Source organism: Sinocyclocheilus anshuiensis, unplaced genomic scaffold (genome assembly GCF_001515605.1).
Source record: "Sinocyclocheilus anshuiensis isolate Anshui unplaced genomic scaffold, SAMN03320099.WGS_v1.1 scaffold2229, whole genome shotgun sequence".
Classification (NCBI taxonomy): Eukaryota; Metazoa; Chordata; class Actinopteri; order Cypriniformes; family Cyprinidae; genus Sinocyclocheilus; species Sinocyclocheilus anshuiensis.
The window spans coordinates 237672-259834 of record NW_015552799.1 but is presented as its reverse complement, the minus strand read 5'-3'; the positions used below and the strand labels follow the sequence as shown (position 1 = coordinate 259834).

Sequence of the window (22163 nt, the reverse complement as noted above, 5' to 3'; positions counted from 1 at the left end):
GGGCATTTTAATGCAAAAAACAGCGTTATATATTCAGTAAATACCCACAATGCAGTTTGTCTGGGTGCTATAATGCACCAGTTCAGGTGCCGCAATCATGTTTCATGAAAATTGCATTCAGCACAGATTGCCTTTACTGCAATGCAGAGAAGATAATGATAAATTATTTAAAATGTAAATATAGTTGTCATAAGATGTGACAATCTGCAAAATAAATAAATAAATAATACATATTAAAAATCCAAATTAGATTCAACAAATGCATTTAAATGCATACCCATTTATTTCAAAATTACATTTTGAAATGTTAAAAATAAATTGCGATTGTAAACACAGAACATGTGGGCATATGGCCCCCCCCCCAAAAAAAATTTTCTTGGGGAAGATTAGGAATTCTGGGGGGCACTCTGGAGGAGCGGGCTCTGGAGGGCGCTCTGGAGGAGCAGGGCTGGCTAACACTGGGGGCTCAGGAGACGAAGGAGGGCTGGACGGGACCAGCGGAGGCGAAGGAGACTCAGGAGACAAAAGAGAGTTTTCTGGAGCGGACTCAGGCGAGAGGATAGGAGCTGAGAACTCTGGGGGTAGCGCCATATCCAGGAGCACTGAGAGGCACGCTGGAGTGGACTCTAGAGGGAGTGCTGGTGCCTCTTTTTCTGGGCTGAGGGCTGGAATGGATCTTGGACGGGCTCGGGAAAGCAGGGGTGGAACGGAGGGAGCGGGCTCATTGGAGCGGTATGTGGAGGGTGCTGGTTTATGGTGAACTGGAGTGCCAACATGCCTCTGGATAGGGACTGAACAGTTATCATAATTTACTTCAACAAAGAAATTAGAGCAATTTAAATCGAGAACAAATTTAATAAAGTCTGCTACGGGTCTATAACAATCGTCTGGAGACTAGTGATGTTCAGTTCTTGAACGAATCGTTCTTTTGAGCCGGTTCTCAGGAAGTAACCGGTTGAGCCGGTTCACAAATTGAACTGAATCGAACTTTAGTTCCAGGTTGATGACGCAGGACGCACAGCCGAAGTAGCACGTCCAACTCAAAAAGAACCAAATGAGCCAGTTCAACCAACTGTCGAAGTTTGCCGAGGATTACCAAGGACTCAACAAGAACCAAATGAGCTGTGGCAAAGTTTGCCGAGGATTACCGAGGATTCTGATGAGTGAGTTGACGATACTGTGCAAGCCTGAGGCGCGTACTGGAAATATGCTTATGACTGTTATTAATTTACATTTAATTAAAACCTGAAAAAACCTCTGTGTTGAGTGATGTAAATAAATTTTACAATAGTTTGCATGCATATTATATTTAAAGTTGCTTAAAAACCAAGGAGTTTATAAGACTGGTTTATTCATTCTTTATTGTAGACATGTAGAACATATATGTGTTTGTGAATCAATGTCTGTAATGTGTGCTGTAGGTGTGAAACTTTCAGGAATCTTATCCAAGTTGTAGGTTTGTCAATATTGGTCAGTCGTATCGGAGGACCCGCGAATGAAACTGACCACAAACTCCATTAACTTAAGTGCATTATATTGCAATAATCAGCAATATGCTTTCATACAAATACATTTACTTTTTAATGTTTCATTATGTGTTGACAAATGACTTATTTGAATTTTTCATGATAAAACATGGCACTGAGTTGTTAAAAAAGAAATGTGTAGAGACTTGATGACGACTTGAGAGATTGCTTTATGATGTCAGGAACCGATGAATCAGCTTTTTGAACCAGTTGATGAGCCGATCTGTCCGAAAAGAACCGGTTCGCAGAAATCTTTGCATCACTACTGGAGACAAGAATCGGAATAAATTACCATCATCCAGTCCCATCCGGAAGCACGTATTAAACATATGATCACTCCAGCTCACCAGATGGAAGACACTCAGGAACTCCTCCACATATCGCTCCAAAGGCCTTCCATCCTGCTGGATGTTTAGAAGAACGTCCTCAGCCCAGTCCATCCTTTTCGTTGGTCCTGTCTTCTATCACGGGTTGCTGGGGAAAGAAGCTCGAAGGAGTATGAAGGAGGCAGATAGTCAAACGAACAGAGTCTTTAATAAATCCGTGTGGGAGAAATGGAGAATACAACCACATTTTAAACGACGGAGACAGGACAAACAAACTGAGGAAAGGCAGGGCTATAAATACTAAACCAAACGATGGACTAATAAGATAATTAATGAACACAGGTGGAAACTAATGAACTAATCAAGCAACAAAGGAAAACTAGGTCAAGGCAGGGAGAACAGAAACACAGAACATACACGTGACATATACTGTATATATATATATATATAAACAAAGGTTATTGAAGTGTGTTTTACAAGAAAACACTATTTCAGTCTTTCAATTTATTGATATTGACGTAATTATTTGTGATGTTTACTGGCAGTTTCTGAGTGAAAACTATTTCAAAGTAAATCATGTCCTGGTGTAGAAACAATTTCCAGTCAGAATTTGCTGGTAAATCTCACAATTAGTTGCAAACAAACGGCAAGTCTTTACATTAGATCCTTACATCTTGCTCTTTATTTATTAAAAATCCTTGAATATATTTAAAGAATGACACAAATGACTTCGGACAGTCATATGGAGGACGAGTTGCATCATTTCCATAACATTGAGGCAGGATGTGTGTGCTCGGTTAAATAGAACAGAGGCAGATTTTTATTGATATGCCTAATGAAAGAGTGCGGACGGATGGATGGATATATTTCATGCTTTGACGGACTGCCATTCCCGGAGACGAGGCTGAGGATCAGTGTCAGCTGGTGAATAATAGATGTTGTTTATGAGAGTATATATTCAATCTGACCCCAGAGGTTACCGACAGAACTGCAACACAACTCCCGCAGGAGGAGAGAGAGAGAAGGGGAGAGATAGAAGGGGAAAAGTGACAGCTGATGTTCGTTCAGGGACGCGATGGGTCATTTAGTGAGGAGGGACTCCATGATGAGCCATTAGTGACACGTCTCAACTAGTCTAATACACACACACACACAGCTATTAGTGATTAGTCAAATGTCTCTGTAAACATGAAATAAACACAAAGCTCTCAGTCATATAGTGCAACAACAACACATGTGCTGGTATGACCTGTAAGTGGGTCAATGACAAGGACGTCTGAGATAATGAGATGAAAATTCTGTTTTAAAATGCATGTGGACACAAAAAAAGGAAAAAGAAACGCAGTTGTCATATTCATGTCTCACATATTTTTGAAAACCTTTCATGATTTAATAACTCAATGTAAAGTGGTGTAACAATCAAGTAAAACGCAAAAAAGATAAAAAATGTCCTTAACATTATTTCGTATTTCTTTGAATGCATTTGTTCACATCTTAATCTTGATTTTAGTGTTTTTTTTTACTTATATTGAATATAAATATTGCATATGAATTTTGAAATTAAAATGTTTGCATTTTTTAAAGAATCATAAAACTTATAATTCATCATGTTTTGATTTGACTGCCTGAACCGAACCTTCGCCTGACCTTGCCTTAAAAGAAAAACACTTACTGACCTTGACACAGTGATGAGGATGTATGAGGGTCCTTTGTGTGATGTCATTTCCTGTTCTATGGTTTTCTTGTGAAATGACAAGAAGCATGGTTACATCACAGTGCTCTATCACTTCATAGCAGAGACATATTGAAGTCACTGCGTGTATGAAATGCACTTATATTTGTTAATGTTTTTATTTCATCAATAATTTCATTATTTCATATTAATATGTCCAGACAATAAATAAATAAATAATAACGTTGTCATTTAACCTGGTAAGTTCAGCACACAGCCATCTATCAGATGCATAATACTGACTAATTAATTAACTGACTATGCATACACCACACAAGATATGTCAAGTGACGGTTCACATGCTGTCAAATCTGACTGAGATAGAGAAGCATCAGTTTGATTGGCGTCTGCCAGCAGGTGTCCCTGTATCACCTTCCTCTGTGACAGCTGCACATCTGTATGGCTCAATTCTTTGTCCTATTTAAGGTTCATCAAGCTTTAAGTCTACACCACACCATCTACCAGCAGTTATGTAACTGTCTATGAGTATTTGCAAATTGCAAATTGTGAAGCACAGAAATTCATGCATGCACATGATGTGCAGACTAAAGCTAGCACTGACGCAAAAATCTTCTGAAAGTTGATGTATCTGTTAGTGTGCAGGCCTTCTTGACTATTTTTTCCTGCCAAAATTATCTCAGACGTTTGCAAATCTGACAAAACCCGCCTTCACAAGCGTATACGATGTATCTAAAAGACAGCCCATATACAGTATATATTCCAAAAAGACTGATTTCCTTTCGAAATTGGGTTTTTCTTCAGTCATTGTAATGAACTACATGCAATATATAAAACACATAGAAGTCTAAGAGTTCTGTTCTCATATAAAAACACTGATGTGGGATTTACTTTGAACATTTTTCTCTCAGAAGAAACAGCAAGTAACACACTGAATTAAAAAAGAAAGTCGGAAGTCTGAAATAGTGTTTTCTTTTAATATTTTATCATTATAACATTAACTTCCAAAAATCAATTTTTTTTACAGTGTAGAGATCTCTGTCAGTTGTTTCTCCTAGACATTAAATGAAAATGGAAACTTTTCAGATTTTTCTGCTGAGAAATCTCCAGAAATCTCACATGCATTTCTCAAAAAAAAAAAAAGTCTCAAAATGACAATTGACAGTTTATTTTTTCCGTTTTTATCATCTGTGCTATAGTATCCATATTCATGTTTTTATTAGGAGCACGTGTTGGAAAAACATCTAGGACAAAGTTGTTGCTCCGCTGAAACATAACTGAATGCTTCATTAAGTCTCTTGAGCTCTAGAAGAGTGATGTCTGAGCTATATATTTTCCTCTGAGGATAGCTGGGTAAATGTATGTGAGCTTTTTTTGTGAGATAAAGTAATATGACTCTGGATTGATAGAGGATTTGTGAGGGTAAGCAAATTCATAACACTCTCAGATCTGTTCATGACAATCATTTCCCTGCCTTCGGCCCTCTAGAGTCCCGCTATCAATGATAATCACACACTCATCATCATCATCATCATCATCTTCATCAAACAAACAAGCTCTGGGTCTCACAGTGGGCCACTCTAGACAGTATGGGCTGTCTGTCTGTCTGTTTTGCAGCTTACATCCAAGAAGCAGAAGTATGAGAAATTAACGAATCGTTACTAAATGTTAACTGTGGTTTCAGACTCTCAAATATGTCTGATAACAATGTGTGACTGATAATAGTGACGTTTAAAAATGACTCAGAATAAGGAACTGTCTGGCTTCTTAGGGTAAAACTTAGAGAATAAATAGAGATAGAATCTAGAGTGAAAGTGAAAATGAGAGAAGCCGTGAGAAATGTATGAAAACATGTCTTGAGTTAAGAATGCAGAAGTAAGGGACAGAAAATGAATGTGTGTGTGTGTGTGTGTGTGTGTGTGTACACACATATTAATGAGGGATATGTGATCACAGTTGTGCCTTGTTTAATAATTCACTTGTCTTGGGACAGTCCCGTTCTGAGCACATGTCCATTAGAGATGTCACACACCTTGTGTGCGAGAGCGCTGCTGTAATAGACCAAAGGTCACAGGTTAGCATAGCAGACACAGGACCTTTAACACTAATGTGCTCACACACTCTTGAAGCCATTTAGCACCGGTTAGAAATGGGCCCCAAAAGGTGCTCGCTCTCTCAGACACACGCATGTAGGCCTACATTTATATGCGAACAGATATGTGTTTTTTATATTGTGTTTAATGGCTTTTGTCTTTAATTGACAGGACAGTGGCGGGATGGAGAGAGAGCGATGGGATTTGAGCCTGCGTGTTGTGAGCACTTCCCACTGGGCCACAGCTCTGGCCAGCAATGTTTTATGGTCATCCTCAGCGGTTTACACTCTTTGATTGTTTATTCCAAGATTGCAGCTCCGAGGTAAAATTAAAATTTGCTTTGATGGTTCTGTTGATTGTTTTGAATTTAGCCGAGAGAAATATTGGTTTATATTCTACATATCAGGAAATGGCCATAATTAGTCCAAAGAAATACAGATTAATTTATTTGATTTAATTGTAGTAATGTTTTTTTTAAATAATTCATTCATTCATTACATATATTTATTTATTTGCGGCGTGAATGCTTGGAGTATGTCAGAAATAGAGCGGGACATCAGTTTACTGTCGGGAATTTGTTGTAACAATCCTTGCCACATCCAGTGTTGACAGAATCGCCCATTATAATGGGTACTGTTGTGTATAGTCGCATTGCGCCGCCCACTCCAGATCGCATCAGTGAAACATGGTTTGTTTGTTTTACTTTGCTACGGATTAATTTTTAAACAAGACAGTATGATGCAGGCTTTTCAGAGAGACTGAATGTAAACGATTATGCAGCGCTGAGTGACTAGAGTGGATCCATTAGTAATGTCGCAACACAGAAGTGTGAGGAAACGCGCTTTTACCACTATTGCATTGTCTGTTCCAGAACGTTTGAACGTTTTTAACCCAAATGATACATGTTGTTTTCAGAGTATGTCACAGCAGCGTCCATTTGTTATTTTAATAAAAGAAACTGTTAGCCGATCATCGCAGTGGGCGTTTACTTGCTCATCTTGAATGCGCCCGCCTATAAAAACAGACCGTTCTGCAGAGAGGCCCAAAAACAGGATAGAAAATAGCCTATTAATTCTAAATTATGATGGTTTTTTTTTTATGTAAAATCACTCTAACATTATAAGTGAACCGCAGAGAACATTATAAAATAATTTAAAAAAGCAGTTCATGACCCCTTTAATTAATTAGAAATATGTATTTATTTATTGGTTTATTTGCCGTAATTAAATTAGTCTATTATGAAGTTGTGTTTCCCCTTCAGGAACTCGAGCTGCGTCTAGATTCGCTTTGGGAACGCCCTTGCGTGACCGCGTTCTGAAGCACGTGTCAAATCAGTCCAATGGAGCAGCGATACGTCACGAGCAGGGTGACGTAAGCACCAGAAAGTATAAAAGCGCATCCAGCAGAGCACAAACCAGCTTCTGCTCTTCAGTAGCGCTGGTGTATGTGTCTGTCTATTTACTGTTGTCTGTCCGCACAAGCATATATAAAAAACAATCATGAAAAAGTCTATGGCGAGCGAACGGCATTACAAACGCTGTGTTCCTCCCTGCCCACGATCTAGGTTACGTATGTAACCATGGTTCCCCGAGGGAACGAGACGCTGCGTCTCTTTGCCATACTCCCTGCATCCCTGCAGGCGCTACTTCATCGAAGCTGGTTTGCGCTCTGCTGGATGCGCTTTTATACTTTCTGGTGCTTACGTCACCCTGCTCGTGACGTCTCGCTGCTCCATTGGACTGATTTGACACGTGCTTCAGAACGCGGTCACGCAATGGCGTTCCCAAAGCGAATCTAGACGCAGCGTCTCGTTCCCTCGGGGAACCATGGTTACATACGTAACCTAGAGACGTTTGTCACCAAAATGCACTTTGAATCTTTTCAGTGTATTGTTTGAACAAGCTCACAAAACCATTCTGAATGATTCAAGAACGTTTAATAGCGAGACATGTTAGAAACAAAATGTGCTGGGAATACTTAATTGTATGACAATTCATCAAATGACATATAAAGCAGTTGGTTTTAATAAATAGCATTTATTTAGTCATGCAAAAACTTTTTCAGTTGAGAAATGTAAATTAATTGTAGTTTTACTATTTGTAAATGCAAATTATTTTTCAGTTTTGAACTCACTTTATTGTTTTATGAGCCAAATCGTAGCTGCAGTAAACCAAACTGGGACATGATTTTACATTAAAGGGGTCATATGATGCCCATTTTCCACAAGTTGATATGACTCTTTAGGGTCTTAATGAAAAGTCTGTAACATAGTTTGGTTAAAATTTCTCAATGGTAGTGTAAAAACACCTGATTTTTATCATTATAGGGTGGTTGTGTACACACTGCCAACACACATTTCAGTTCAAACAACTTGTAAAAGTGCATGTAGCATCCCATGACCCCTTTAAACATGCTTATTAATAAAAGTTAATTGAAAAACAGCAATTGAATTGGCGAAGCTAACCAGCCAATCTTTGACTCCCTGTTTGCTGTGGTTGAGCTGATGGTGACCTCTGACCTATGACTCCTAGAGTTGAAGAATTTAAATGCGCGGCACAGATGATACATTATGTGAGAGTGTATGTGTGAGAGAGAGTTAGATAAGGCAGTTATGTATAACTCTCACTCTCGCTCTCTTTTCCTCTTCAGGGCCATCAAATGTTACTGTGACATCTGATACCACTTGATTGGGCCGAGGGCTGTCTGACCCACTGCCTGTCAGCAATTACCTCACGTTAAAAAATCCCCCTCGAGTTGCAAATTCAATCAGGCAGGGCTATCATTGCCAGCCCTGTCTCCAAACTACAGAGCTGTAAACCTGATTACAGCGCCAACCTCTCTAAGAATCAGATCTCTTACCCGGTTGATCAATATCTGAATATGTCTACAGGCGGCCCTGGAACTCCAAAATGTCTTCTGGGCTCCTCAGACGGGACAATAAAGTCTTTAGATCAGTACGGGAGAGAAAAAAGAAAGCTGCAAAATGATCTAGAGCTCATGATGAACTGCAAAAGACAGGAGAACGAGTTTAGTTGATGGTTCAGAACATCTAAAGCTAGCAAATTATGGGGAAATTGTTCAATGGCTTCTAATGTTTCTTTTACAGATTTAATCGAGTAGGTCTACATGCACAACGTTCATGTAAAATGAATGATGTGTAAATGTGCGTGATTTTTTAATCTCAGGATTTCCTTGGTACGGTGCATTTGTGGGCAGTGAATGGTCATTTTCAACATGATGATGGAGGAAGTGGTCATAATGGTGGTCGTAAGACTCTGTGCTAAGTCACAAATGGGATTGACAGGTATTTTTATGTGTGACTGATGTCTATCATGCATTTCCTGGAAAGAGAGTGACTGGTAATATTAATAATGCGGTAACATTTGTATGTGATAAATGGATACGTACAAAATGAATGGCGTAGAGTTTAACTATTAATGTGAGTGCATCTACACAAGTACACACACCCCTATCTATATACACCATGCTTATAGATGCTTTTCTTATGGTGTGTGTGTGTGTGTTTGATGAGTCTATGGAGTGTGTGGTCAGCGCTGGACTCAGTGGTTTGGGTTTGACCACGTTGGCTCTCAACCGTTGGCTGTCTCTTCTACCTGATAAAAATGGGCATTATCATTTGTTAAGTGCCCTCTTTGCCTCTGGCCAATAACTCTTAATGCAGCCTGTGGTCACTCTGAGCGATCGGGGGGTAAAATATTCATCGCTTAGAAGTGGTGGTTTTCCTTTGGCCAGGTCTAAAAGCTTGAACTGGTTTTGTGTCTTTTAACCAGGCCTCTAAAACTCGGTCGCTGAGGGATTGGTGCAGTCAGCAGTAATGATCACTGCACTCAGATGTAATGATCACTGCAGTTAGTGGTAATAATCACTGCAATTAAGAATATGATCACTGAAAACAATTAATGCAGTCAGATGCAATAATCACTGAATCAAAAGTAATGGTCACTGCAGTCAGAAATAATGATCATTGCTGCCAGAAATTACTGTCAATGCAGCCAGACATAATAATAAGGAGCGGTCACTGCAGTCAGACGTTATAATCACTGTGATCAGATGTTATAATCACCGCAAGTCAAAAGTAACGGAGAACGAAACGGTATATCCTATGCAATGTTTCCTCTCAACAAATTGATCTTGTTTTAAAGATGTTTAGATAGTTTTACTGTATAACAATGTAAAATAGTGAGTTAAAAAAAAGTTGTGTCTGCAACTCTCTTCCAGTGTATGCATGGTATGAGGCATCAATGCCCAACATCTTGCGCAACATAGCATTCAAATCCACTCCCAAATCTACCCTTTCTTTCTCTTGTTTTTAATTCAGTCATTGCAGTGAGATGTTCTAATCACTGTATTCTGAAGTAAGAAGTAATGATCATTGCAGTTAGAAGTATCAGTCCCTGCACACAAAAGTAATGATAGTTGCAGTCAGACATAACGGTCACTGCAGTCAGCAGTAACAGTCGTTCCAGTCAGATGTAATAATCTCTACAGTTAGAAAGTAAAGGTAACTGCAGTTAGATGTTATAATCACTGCAGTCAGAAGGAACGGTCACTGCAGTCAGATGTTATAATCACTGTGGTCAGATGTTACAATCACTGCAGTCAGATGTTATAATCACTACAGTCAGAAGGAACGGTCACTGCAGTCAGATGTTATAATCACTCACTGCAGTCAAAAGTGACTTCACTGCGGTCAGATGTTATAATTACTGCAGTCAGAAGTAACAGTCACTGCAGTCAGACGTTATAATCACTGTGGTCAGATGTTGTAATCCCTGCAGTCAAAAGTGATGGTCACTGAAGTCAGATGTTATTATTACTGCAGTCAGAAGAGTCCCTGCAGTCAGACATTATATTCACTGTGGTCAGATGTTATAATTACTGCAGTCAGAAGTAACGGTCACTGTAGTCAGACGTTATAATCACTGTGGTCAGATGTTATAATCCCTGCAGTCAAAAGTGATGGTCACTGAAGTCAGATTTTATTATTACTGCAGTCAGAGGAGTCCCTGCAGTCAGACATTATATTCACTGCGGTCAGATGTTATAATCACTGCAGTCAGAAGGAACGGTCACTGCAGTCAGATGTTATAATTACTGCAGTCAGACGTTATAATCACTGTGGTCAGAAGTAACGGTCACTGCAGTCAGATGTTATTATCACTGCAGTCAGAAGTAATGGTCACTGCAGTCAGATGTTATAATTACTGCAGTCAGACGTTATAATCACTGTGGTCAGAAGTAACGGTCACTGCAGTCATACGTTATAATCACTGTGGTCAGATGTTATAATTACTGCAGTCAGAAGTAACGGTCACTGCAGTCATACGTTATAATCACTGTGGTCAGATGTTATAATTACTGCAGTCAGAAGTAACGGTCACTGCAGTCAGACGTTATAATCACCGTGGTCCGATGTTGTCAGACGTTATAATCACTGTGGTCAGATGTTATAATCACTGCAGTCAGAAGGAACGGTCACTGCAGTCAGATGTTATAATCACTGCGGTCAGAAGTAATGGTCACTGCAGTCAGATATTATAATCACTGTGGTCAGATGTTATAATTACTGCAGTCAGAAGTAACGGTCACTGCAGTCAGACGTTATAATCACTGTGGTCAGATGTTATAATTACTGCAGTCAGAAGTAACGGTCACTGCAGTCAGACGTTATAATCACTGTGGTCAGATGTTATAATTACTGCAGTCAGAAGTAACGGTCACTGCAGTCAGACGTTATAATCACTGTGGTCAGATGTTATAATTACTGCAGTCAGAAGTAACGGTCACTGCAGTCAGACGTTATAATCACTGTGGTCAGATGTTATAATTACTGCAGTCAGAAGTAACGGTCACTGCAGTCAGATGTTATAATTATTGCAGTCAGACGTAACGGTCACTGCAGTCAGATGTTATAATCACTGCAGTCAGATGTAATAATCACTGCAGTAGGGCTGCACAATAAATCGCATGCGATATTTAACGTGCATCTTGTCAGTAAAGCCATTCTGTAATCAGCGGTAAATCTCCATCACGTGCGGGCTTTCACATGGAGCAACATTAATTACACAGAGCCGTTGTTCACCGACAAGCTGCGCTAAAAATTGCGCAAAATATGATCGTGGTTTTGCGCAGCTTGTCAGTGAACAACGGCTCTGTGTAGTTAATGCTGCTCAATGTGAAAGCCCGCAGGTGATGGAGATTTACCGCTGATTAAAGAACCGGCTTTACTGACAAGATGCGCGTTAAATATCGCATGCGATTTATCGGGCAGCCCTACACTGCAGTCTGTAGTAATGTTTCTTGATCAGACTTATTCAAATGCTTGTACTGATTATTACCTGGTCTGTTTCTGTATAGTCAAATTGAGTCAATGGAATAAAGTACCAAACTCACTGGTGTTTATTAATAATCAGAGAGCTGGTGGTTTTTACAGAGGTCTGAATATTTAATTTGTTTCATGTGTTCAAAGATATACCCGAGTCAAATGTCTGGATGCACTAATATACTTATTCTGTGTGTCTTTTGATTTGAAAACATTTTGATCTAAAAGCTTATGCTTAAACGCTTGAAATCAAGTTAAAATTTTGCTTGTGTAGAAATTTCTAAGACTAAAAAGGTAATAAATGTAGTTTGCTATTATTCTAAAATGTGGGGAATGATAATCAATGCGTAGGTGTGTCAGCCTTTTGACTGGTGGTGTTACCACCATACGATCTGCATCGTTTAGATAAATGAGCTACTACATTGCTTAAATGACAAGCAAGTCGTGCGCAAATACAGAATCCTGCTGATGTGGGACATTCCTGCAAGGCACGTACCACAGATGAGTTTCTTTTACCTGTCATTCTTTTTATATGTCATGTTGCTACACTCTGATTCATATCTAGATCTGCTTGCAGAGTGCAGCACGTTTCAGAAGGTCCCCCGACCCCTCTGCGAGCACGCTGCTCTCTCTGGGTTTTTCCAGCATAGAGTGCTGCTAAACCACAGGTCACATGAGAGCAGGCTGACCTTTAGAGAGGCCCGCTCAGTGTGTCACTCAACTTGCTGCTGATGGGAACACAATGATGAGTGAAAATGGAAATCAATCTGTGTGGTTTGTAGAACGTCAGAAGAATTGGGGCCGTTACTGATAAGTGCAGTTTGGAGTTTGACATAATAATTATGTGCACTTTGAAAAGGAAGAATATCAAAAATGCAGATATGTTTTTTTGTCTCTAAAATGCTCATCTCAAAATTGATAAGAAGCATTTTGAATAAATAAATGCATGTCTAGTGCTCATATTTTGTTTTTTTTAAAGCAATGTTGCACCCAAAAATTACATTTCATTATGCATCGTCATGTTTCAAACTTGTATGCTACTTTCTTCTGTAGAATACAAAAATGGAAGATTTTTGAAAAATTGTCATGACACTTCATGCAGCTCTCAAATTTACAAAAAAAAACAAAACAGAATATTATTTTTACTGAATAACTAGACAAAATACTGAATACAACATGTAATTTGTGTGTGCAGCTGTCTTCCCTTGTATGCACGGTCTTGTTTATTCATTCTGTTCTTCTCTGGCCCACCCATTCTATCTCTTTTTCCTTCTCTTCTTCTCATCTGTCTGTTTGCCATGGCTCTTACTGGGATGTACTGTAGGCAGTGGTTTTTGTCCTTTCACTTCAGGCCTCAAATCATATCTGTAGGGCTTGCAGGCGTCACACCGCCGGATCTGCCTGTGTGCAGCCAGACCCTGGTGGCATATTCGGTCAGCCGTGCTGGCTCAGCCTGCGCCAGTTGTGGCAGGTGTGACCTCAGCCAGCGTGGTGGAGAGGGAAACTACAGGCTGCACACCACACTGCCATTATCACATACTGCACCTCGCCACACGCAGCACTCCAGATGGAGATCTATAGAAAATGGTGTTTAAACATCTCAGGGTGATATTTTTTTCCACTCTAAAGCCACCACTGTTCTCTATAGTGCAGGGGTTATTTTTCGCCTCTCAGGATGCAGATGTGTTAACTAAGAATTGTCTGTCATTGTGGTTTTTATAGTTAAATGAGAGTTTGAAACATACATGCTGAAAATAAAAACAACTTAAACTAGCCTAAAGTGGTTTGCTTGTCTAGGCTAGTTTAGCTGGTCTCCCAGTTTGACCTGCAGCCCTTTAAAACCACCAAAACAGATCAGCCTAACCAGTCTGGCCAAGCTGGGTGACCACTGAACCACCTTCTGTAAGTATATACAGTCTTAAAATCTCTAAGGATTTTTAAATCACCATGAAATAAAAATGGACAATTCATATTTTTTTTTTGTTATTGAAATTCTGCAGTGTTTATTATAAATGATTTATCTATTCATAGCATCATTATTATTATATTTTCAAATAAATTACCACTCTACATTTTTTTTTCTTGTGCAAGAAGCTGTTTGACTGTTATATACGTCACAGTTAGGAAGAAAACATTACAACTTCCGTTTCATGATGACTTTCACAATTATTCGTTTCACAATAGCATGTCTCTAAGCTAATAATGTGAAACACTAATACAAAGGGGGGAAAATATGGAGTTAAATAGTTCATCATTAGATACATTTTTTTGGAAAGAGACATAACGTGAAAGCAGAGACACTTCTTTCGGCTTCGTTGGAAGGACAGAAGACAGGCAGCATCTGTGTATGAAATTCCATCTCAGGTTTAATATACATTGAGTCTATGAAACTCAGTCCGAGGCAGACTACCTCCAGCCAGGCCGCAGTGGTCAGGCCGCGGGCAGGATAACCCTCTCTCTCCCTCTGTTTTAAAATTTGATAAAGATCAATTGTCATTAGTTTCTCATAACTCGGGAAACTGAGCCCAGACTCTGGAAACCTCAGCTTGAGCTCACTATCAGCAGGTCAAAGCCATTAAAACCTCAATGGTGGTTCATATTTATATACCGAAACCTCTATGTTAGCATCACGTTAATTCTGATATTAGTTATTTGTACATATATTTCCATGCAGTCTAAATCTCACTCCAATAGTGAGATCTTTTAGTGGCTTTAGTGGCTTTTAGTTCATGTCTGGCATTTTACTTTTATTTATATATTACTATTTTAATTTAGCATTTATTTTTTATTTTCAGTTTTCATTTGAATTCTTGTAAACATTTTATTTATTTACTTTTGTTATGTGCATTTGTATTAGTTTTTGTTGTTAAAATGTGTTTAATTTAAGTTTAGTAACAGTAGTTTTTATTTATTTCAGTTTTTTAAAGTTTTCTGGTTAAGTTCTGTCTCATATTTATATTTTATAATATTAATATTTTAATATAGGTTAGCAATAGCAACATTAGTCTGCTAGCTTTGAGGTAATCTGTTTGCTAGTTTATGTCTAAAAAAATCATTAAAAAAAAAAAAAATTCATTTTAGCTATAAATTTTAAAATCCCAGAAAACCAGACCAAACTCATCTTATTCTTGTTATTTCCCCAATAAAAATTTACTTTACTCATACGCCTTTTTTACTTCCTTTAACCGGCAGTCTGCAGACACAGAATTGTGGGATATCGAAAGCATGAAGGAAGCATCTGCCCCACATTGTCCACAACAAAAATTAGGTTACCTCATTTATCCAAAAGTAAGTCTTATTTTAAATCACTTCAAGTCATCTTGAGGCCCCCTGTTTGAGAACTGCTGTATTACTGTCATGGTTAAGTTTATAGTTTGGCTAAGGGATTGGACTCTAGGTTTAGATTGAAATTGTTCATTTGTGTACAACCCACAAATTTCTTTTCATCGTTTTGTATGAATTATTGCAGCTTCTCAAGGTTGGCTTGGCTTGGCCGCAGCCTTTGTTTCCCAATGGGACGATCAAAATCCTGTGGATCTTGACTTCTGAAAGTCAGCCTATCAGATCAGACTTTACCATATTAGTGTGCGATTGGCATCAGACAATCCGTGAACCAGTCGTGGGATGATCTGTGGGTGAATCTACAGTAATGCCCACCACTGTGGTGAGGAAAGGTGCTCTTGTTGGTTAACGGAGGAAGGGTGCGGCCCAAACCACCTCTAAACTTACTTCTCATCATGTTCAGTGGTTGTTTTTATGTCGTGCCGTAAGTCTTTTATGGTTAGCAAATGCAATCCCTGTTACTCTTATCTCTGAGTGTTCGAAAACCTGCCTCACCTTGGTTTGTGGCACTTACCCTCAGTAACAGCAGGCTTTCCACATCTCTGTAAGCACACCGAAACCTCATCACAAAGATGAAGTAAAGGGCCTCTGTTTCTTCCTCGTATGGTGAACGAAATCGCTGAGAGGAGAGTGGCTTTTGACAACCCGAGTTGCAGCCACTACACCGTCTTGAATCTGTCGAATGGTCACCACAGGCCTCATCTGCTGGAGCGTGTGGCAAACAGCTGTAGATTCATAAAGCTGGGATCGGGTTATTGTGGGTGATATCACTGATACCATCTTGCCACTTGTGAAATAACAGCATCTATTTCTCAATACCATCTGTCTGAAAACAGCACACCTAGACACGACCTCAGCTTTGGGGTTAAAACTCTTCTTTTTCTTCACCCAGGCTGTAGCGCTCAGATGTCATCCAGTTTAAGCTGCATCAAAAAACATTGTGCTAGGTTTGACATTGATGCTGCACGCTATGACAGAGAGCAAGATTTGTAGCACATATTGACTTGTCTTTTTTTATTTTACTGAGTAAGGATGCATTAAAGGTAGGGTAGGTGATTTCGGAGAGGCTAACAATAGCAAGATAGCATTGAAAGCATAAGAATCCCACTCTCCCTGCAAATCAGTCTCCAAAGCCACACCTCCTTCAAAACACATGAACGCTCAAAGGCAGACCAGAGGCTAAGCAGCGACATGATGAGAGACGGCGTTGGTAAAGGGTTGAATGCTACGCTGTCAGATTACCTCATGTCTCATTCACCAGTGGGAAAACATTACAGTACAAAGTGCATAATGTTACAATAATAGCACCTCCATTCTCGCTCGGTCTGCAATAGCGTACTGGAAAGCGCTGATGACGTATCATGTCTGCGTAAACAGGGTGTGTGAAGGTATGCAAATATATACATTGACAGGCAGGTAGGACAGCCTATTTTAGCCCTCGGACCGAGGAATATGATTGGACGAACATATTATGGGCCTACGCCTCCACAGACTATATAAATACATATAAATAGACCATTTAACTTAATGATTGCTGTCGGGATTTGAAGAGACTTTCAACCAGCGTAAAAAAAAAGGTTTTGAACCAAATCACCTACTCTGCCTTTAAATTGAAGGTATGCAAATATATACATTGACAGGCAGGTAGGACAGCCTATTTTAGCCCTCGGACCGAGGAATATGATTGGACGAACATATTATGGGCCTACGCCTTCCACAGACTATATAAATACATATAAATAGACCATTTAACTTAATGATTGCTGTCGGGATTTGAAGAGATTTTCAACCAGCGTAAAAAAAAAATCACCTACTCTGCCTTTAAATTTAAAGTGACAGTAAAGACAATTATAATCTCATAGAAGATTTCTGTTTCAAATAAATGCTGCTCTTTTAAATGTTCTATTCATCAACGAATTAAAAAGAAAAAAAAAAGTATCAGTTTCCACAAAAACAAAAAACAAATTAGGTGGCACAACTGATTTCAACATTGATAATATTCAGAAATGTTTCTTGAAAAGCAAATCAGCATATTAGAATGATTTCTGAAGGATCACGTGACACTGAAGACTAGAGTAATGGTGCTGAAAATTCAGCATTGTGTCACAGAAATAAATTACATTTTAAAATATATTCAAATAGAAAACTGTTATTTTAAATTGTAATAATATTTCACAATATTACTGTTTTACTGTATTTTGTAATCAAATAAATGCAGCCTTGGTGAGTATGATAGACTTCTTTGAAAAACATTTAAAAATCTTACCAGCACTAAACTTATGAACGATAGTGTAACTATTTTTTATTTTTTTTTGTATAGAAAGTGAATGTATATATCTATCCCAAAAAATCCACAAACAGATCTGCAAAGGTGCTCTAAAATCACCTGAAAAGGAAAATATTTTGAACACTAATCTCAGCATTATCAGTTCCTTGAGAATGGTACAAGGAAGTGGATATGGAAATTCTCAGGATTTCCCAGCACAAGTCAGCAGATCAGTGTTTGGCCACAAGAGAAGCTCAGACTGAGTCATAGTGGCCTTCCATCTCATAAAACTACACTGTAAGAAACAGATTTGCTTTAAATTACTTTTGCGATTTCGATTTATCCTTTCTTAGTTTCATATAGACTTAAAGTCATAACTAATCCTCCAGTCCTGTCATGACCTGTCCTGTCTATGGTGAAGTGTGGTATCACAGGGCAGGAAGGTGACTGGTCTGTGGTGGGAGCTCTGGTTTCTTCAGATGACATTCAACTAGTACTAGTGCAATAATAATAGTATCATTTGGCTTGATTCTGATTTGCTGTTGGCATGATTCTGCAAAATGATGTTTTAAGCTTTACTCTTTTTTTATGGTCTGTTTTGTCTGATGTATAAGAGTAAATCTCTTGATAATTAAAATTCGGTTATTATTTACTCCAGGGTTCCCACACTTTTTGGCCTCCATGACCTTTCCAGTTGTGTGTGTTCAACAGACCTTAACCAGGTTATATGCCATACTGAATTTAACACATGAGGCTGTGAGGGATAGACTTCATCTATCATTCGTAATTATAATGGCACAAACTGTATAAAGGTCCTAGATCATGTAATTTAAACAACTTTCAAAACTGTTTTATGGAGTTTGTTTACTGAAATTTTGTTTCATCAGCTGAACAACAAACAGCAGTACAATCCATTTGATGCACTATAAAGTACATGCTACCCTGACAAAGGTCTATGGATAAGGATTTAGTTTACCTATATGCATTTGGCAGACACTTTTATGCAAAGTGACTTACATTGCATTCAAGATATACTTTTGATCAGTTCATGCATTCCATGGGAATCAAACCCATGACCTTGCCATTGCTGGTGCCACATTTCACTTTTTGAGCAACAGGAATTTCAAATCTTTCTGATGCAAAGTGATTCACTAATGAAGCATTCAGAACAACTCATGAACCACTTCCACGCTGAACATCTGACTGTCCCCCCCTTCTGTGAGAGAAGTCTGAAAACCACGGCAATGGCCATCAAAAAACCAACAACTTCCTCTGTCGCCTGCTCACTTCCTGTTTCTGCGTCTGAGGGCCCAACGGTGCAGTGATGATTAGCCGGGCCTTTGCGTGACAATCAAGCAGCCAGACGCACTTAGTTTCCCCCATTCAGACCGGAAGCAGCACTATTGCAACGGTAAACTGTTTCTCACTTCTGCTGCGGCAATCACACGCGCTATCTGAACGTCTTATAAAATGTGTATTGTTTGCTTCTTATTTTTGCAGAATCATCTGTGAAATCTGTCTGTGCCCTTTCAAAAACAGGAAGTGTGACTGAGATCTGATAAAGACCCTCTCAATTTCATCCAGATCACATGGGCATCAGTCATCAGGTGTCTCATTGAGTATTTACTGTCCTCTGATTTCTCATCGTTCCAGGATTCACTTGCATTGAAGATAAACATGGTTTGTGTCAATTGCAATTTGTTGTGGCTAGCAACATATTGGCTACTGAGAGCACAAAACCATCAAATTAGCATAAAATAAAATTATATATACATACATATATATACAGTATATATATATATATACAACCAATCAAGACTTACAGGGTCAGTAAGAATTTAATTTTATCTTTTATCAGATGAAAAACAGTAAAAACATTAACGTTGTAACAAATTATTAAAATTTTTAATGTAATTGTAACACTGAATCAAGCCATATATATATATACAGTATATATATATATATATATATATATAATAACTCATATTTGCAAATGCATGGTTACATTTGAATAATGCATTTACATTTGCAAACTGCATGACATTAACACTGGGCTGGATGGGGTTTATGGTAATACTTTAAATTTAAATGTTTGGTACACAATGTTGGTTCTGTGTTGGGCTGCCGTTTAATGTCTGCTGTAGAATCTGGATCTTGAAGTAAAACTAGTTAAACCATTGCACTGAAAAATTATTGGTGAAACAATTTTCACTCAGATATTGCTAGTTAATTTCACAAAAACTTATAAAGAAACAGTTTTTGCAAATTGATGCTTTTTATCCCACAATTATGAGAAAAAAATAATTGCGAGATATGAACACAGAATTTTATGAAGTAAACTTTGAATTATGAGAATTATAACTCTGAGTTATAATAATTCTGAGAAGAAATATCCAAATTGTGAAATACAAACGATAAAAAGTCACAATTACCATTTTTATTTTTTAATGCATGATGAAAAAAAAATGGATAATGGGTTGTAAATCCAGAATTCTGAGAAAAAAGTCTGAATTCTGAGTTTATATCTACAGTGTTTCCAAGTCTGCGGTTTTCCCACAGAATTGACCCTTCGCTGGAAGTTTGATTGACAGGTGATCTGACCAATCATAACACCGAATCACGGTTTGTCCATTTTTGTCCGACAAACAAACCAGACAGGAGAGTAGATTAATGTTGGTGGACTTGAACTTAAAAAATGGTGGATTGACGTCTTTCCGTGGTTGAAACAAGATACCTTCTGATGTTCATTCATGTTTATTTTGTGCTATAACTAGTAAAGAGAAAGTGATGATCAGTTCACGTGTCGCTTGAACTGAGGTGCTACAGCGATCTGTCACAACACATTAAAGAGCCACAAAACGTCATTTATTGTTTGAATTTCATAAATGAACCAATTTTAAAGCTGAGACTTTGATTTATACGTAAAGTAACCTGCTCTGTCTTGTCTGTCGGCGTGTTGTCAGTGTCCTCTTTGCTCTGCGATGTAATTTTCACTGAACATGCGGTGTGGATTGTCGGACATAGCAACAGTAACAAAGGGGGGCTGGTCTCTGCGAAGTGTCAATTGGGCTACTTTTATACTATTGCCGAAGGCTGTTTTCTTAGTCCACAGGAAGAAAAAAAAAAGAAAAGAAAACACCGCCACCAAACCCCTCCCTCCCGGACCAATGTTCCCTCTAATTTTTTTTCTTGCTGAGCAAAACTTTTCTCTATTGTGCGGACATTTTCGGCCACTTGAGCAAAAACATTCTTTATACCAGACCTGTACAGTGCGCACACACACAAAAATGTGTGTAACTTTTAACTTTAATGTGCTATTAATATTTGATTTGACCCTTGACCACATTTTAGGTTATCTGAGAAAACATTTTTTACAGTGCTGTTACCAAGAAATTCTATTACTTTTTTTTTTTAAAGAACAGAACAGTTCAATTCTTTGTTATAATATTATATAATATAATATTATATAATGTCTCATAAAAAAATGAAGCAGATATTGCTCAGGAATTCACTTTTTGAGGTCAATTTTTTATTAGGTTTATAATATAATATAATATAAAAACAAACTGAAGCATTTAAACATAGAATAGAATAGAACAGAAAACAAATTGAAGTATTTAAACAGATCTGTAAACTAAATATTTTCAAAAACGTAAACCTATAAATTCTTATATAGTTATCTAAGTAGAGTTTAGAGTAGTAGAGTTTGCACTTTACTACGCCTGTGTGTGACTGTAAATGTCTGGGAGTTTTGTTACCGCTCATCATCCGCTGCATGCTCTTTAAAACATTTTCCTCCCTCCTTTGTCCTCCTCCTCCCCCTCCTTCATCAACTCTAACAGCTGACAACTTTGCCACATTCTTCATTAATAAAATAAAACCATCAGTGCACAATTTTCCACACCACAATCTGTCAAGCACATCTTACCAACAAGCATACACTTGTTCACATCCTTCTCTTCACTCTCTGAGGCAGAAGTCTCCAAACTCATCCTTTCTAATCATCCTATTACTTGCCCGCTTGATCCTATTCCATCTCATCTCCTTCAAACCATTTCTCCTGTAGTTGTACCTGCACTCACTCACATCATTAACATATCCCTTCACACTGGTGTTTTTCCCTCAACATTTAGACAGGCTCATATAACCCCTCTAATTAAGAAACCCACCCTTAACCCATCTTTTTTAGAGAACTACAGACCGGTTTCACTTCTTCCTTTCATTGCAAAAACACTTGAACGAGCTGTGTTCAACCAAGTCTCTGCCTTTCTCACACAGAACAACCTCCTCGACAGCAACCAGTCAGTGTTTCAGAAGTGGACATTCAACCGAGACTGCCTTGCTCTCAGTTGTTGAAGCCCTAAGACTGGCAAGAGCGGATTCCAAATCTTCCAATACTTATCTTGCTGGATCTGTCCGCTGCTTTTGACACGGTTAACCACCAGATCCTCCTGTCAACCTTACTGGCAAAAGGCATCTCAGGAACCGCACTCCAGTGGTTTGAGTCTTACCTCTCAGATAGGTCCTTCAAAGTATCTTGGAGAGGTGAGGTGTCCAAGTCGCAACATCTAACTACT

General features: G+C 38.5%; 1 long non-coding RNA gene across 1 annotated transcript; it reads left to right on the top strand.

Moving 5' to 3' along the window:
• Nucleotides 1-18783: 18783 nt before the first annotated feature.
• LOC107667959 (uncharacterized) lies at nt 18784-21881 on the top strand. The gene is made up of 3 exons (XR_001631839.1): nt 18784-18997; nt 19087-19193; nt 21865-21881. It is a non-coding gene; the product is annotated as an uncharacterized LOC107667959 (long non-coding RNA).
• Nucleotides 21882-22163: the final 282 nt, after the last annotated feature.